Genomic DNA, 2,499 nt, shown 5'->3' with positions numbered 1-2,499 from the left:
TATAAAAGTACAAAATCAAAGAGTATATGTCCATTTAAATAGAGAAAGGATGAACATCTATATTCATATAATGGGGTATTATTCAGCAGCTAAAATAAATGAAATCCAAGTATAAATTTCAAAGACAACATTGAATGAAAAAAGCAAATTTCTGAAAGGTATGTACAATGCAACCTAGAGTTTTATATAAAGCTTATAAATACAAAACAAGGCTATCTTTTAAGTACAAAATTAAACATGCATGAGCCATCAAAAGAAATGAAATCTTGCCATTTGCAATGACATGGATGGAACTAGAGGGTATTATGCTGAGTGAAATAAGTCAATCAAAGAAAGACAATTATCATATGGTCTCCCTGATATGAGGAATTTGAGAGGCAACGTGGGGGGTTTGGGGGATAGGAAAGGAAAAAATGAAACAAGATGGGATTGGGAGGGAGACAAACCATAAGAGACTCTTAATCTCACAAAACAAACTGAGGGTTGTGGGCGGGGTGGTGGTGGTGGTGGTGATGGTTGGGTTGTGGACATTGGGGAGGGTGTGTGCTATGGTGAGTGTTGTGAAGTGTGTAAGCCTGACCATTCACAGACCTGGGGCTAATAATACATTATATGTTAATAAAAAAAAACTAAATGAAAAAATAAAAAAAATTAAGCATGGAAAGAAACACAACAAAAATCATTGCTTCTGGGGAAAACAGGAGAGGAATGCTATCAGTAAAAGATTTGCAAGAGAGCTTCATCTTGCTCTGTAATATTTTATTTCTGAAATAAAAACTGGAGCATTAGTAAAATGTTAGGATTTAATAGGATTAAATGTTACTTGATATGCTCTTTGTATTTCTGTTAAAATCAACCATAATATTTTAAAAAGGTAGGATAAATAAATCTAAGAATGTGTATGAAAAACGAGTAAATAAACCACTGGTTGGCTAATCAAGAAAGCAAGCATGTATATAGAAATCAATGAGGACACTTAGTATACAGAAAATATCAAAAGAATACTTTCTATACCTTTAAGTAAATACATTTTTAAAAAGCCCAAATAAAATGGACGCTCTTTCTAGAAAAATTACAAGTAAGAATTGAGGAGAAAGAAAACAGAAAGGGAGAAGTGGCAGAGAAATAGTCCTAAAACAAACAAGATTCATGGCCCAAATACATCTACCATTAAATTCTTACAAGTCTGAGGGACAGATTTCCCTTTATCACCTGAACCTTTCTAAAGTATAATGATAGAAAAAGAGTCTTTTGGGGCGTTATTTAGTCATATATTCACAAAGTAGATTAAGAATTCATATTGCGGGGTGCCTGGGTGGCTCAGTGGGTTATAGCCTCTGCCTTTGGCTCAGGTTGTGATCCTGGGCTCCTGGGATCGAGCCCCACGTCAGGCTCTCTGCTCGTCAGGGAGCCTGCTTCCCCATCTCTCTCTCTGCCTGCCTCTCTGCCTACTTGTGATCCCTGTCAAATAAATAAAAATTAAAAAAAAAAAATAAAAAGAATTCATATTGCATCTATTTGTGTCAACCAAAACCAGTCATGTTTAAACATGACAGTTCACAGGAAAAGGAAATATAAATAGCTCAAGTAGATACCCAACCTTAACCCTTTTTAAAAAGATTTATTCATTTGTCAGAGAGGGAGAGCACAAGCAGGGGGAGCTGCAGGCAGAGGGAAAAACAGGCTCCCTGCTGAGCAAGGAGGCTGATGCAGGACTCAATCCCAGGACACTGGCATCATGACCTGAGGTGAAGGCAGACTGAGCCATCCAGGCACCCTTACCCAACCTTATTATTTTTTTTTTTTTGAAGATTTTATTTATTTGACAGAGAGAGAGAGATCACAAGTAGAGAGAGAGAGGGGGAAGCAGGCTCCCTGCTGAGCAGAGCCGGATGCGGGGCTCAATCCCTGGACCCTGAGACCATGACCCGAACCCAAGGCAGAGGCTTAACCCACTGAGCCACCCAGGCGCCCCTCCAACCTTATTCTCAAGTGAAAATACAAAATTCCACTGGGATTTTTACCAGACTAGCAAAGATCAAAATGTTTCAGAACACTGTTTATAAAGATTCAAGGAAATAGGCAATCCCACACATGGGTGGTAGAATTATAAATGGGCATACTTCTTACAGAAAGCAATTTGCCAGCATCTATCAAGAATAAAAATGCATAAATCTTCTGACCTAGTAATTCTAATTAAAAATTTTATCTTACAGTAACTCACTCATGTGGAATTATGTACAAGGTTATTATTATTTTTTAAGAAAGATTTTATTTATTTGACAGAGAGGGCACAAGCAGGGAGAGCGGCAGGCAGAGGGAAAAAGAGAAGCAGGCTACCCCCACCCCCCACCACTGAGCAGGAAGCCCAATGTGGGGCTCGATCCCAGGATCCTGGGTTCATGACCTGAGCCAAAGGCAGACGGTTAACTGACTGAGCCACCCAGGCTCCCCTGTACAAGGAGGTTATTAAATGCAGCATTATTTATAATAGCAAAA

The sequence above is a fragment of the Enhydra lutris genome, unplaced genomic scaffold (genome assembly GCF_002288905.1).
Source record: "Enhydra lutris kenyoni isolate GAN:26980312 unplaced genomic scaffold, ASM228890v2 scaffoldscaffold9, whole genome shotgun sequence".
Classification (NCBI taxonomy): Eukaryota; Metazoa; Chordata; class Mammalia; order Carnivora; family Mustelidae; genus Enhydra; species Enhydra lutris.
The sequence above is the reverse complement of the archived record's forward strand: the minus strand, read 5'-3'. Positions refer to the sequence as shown.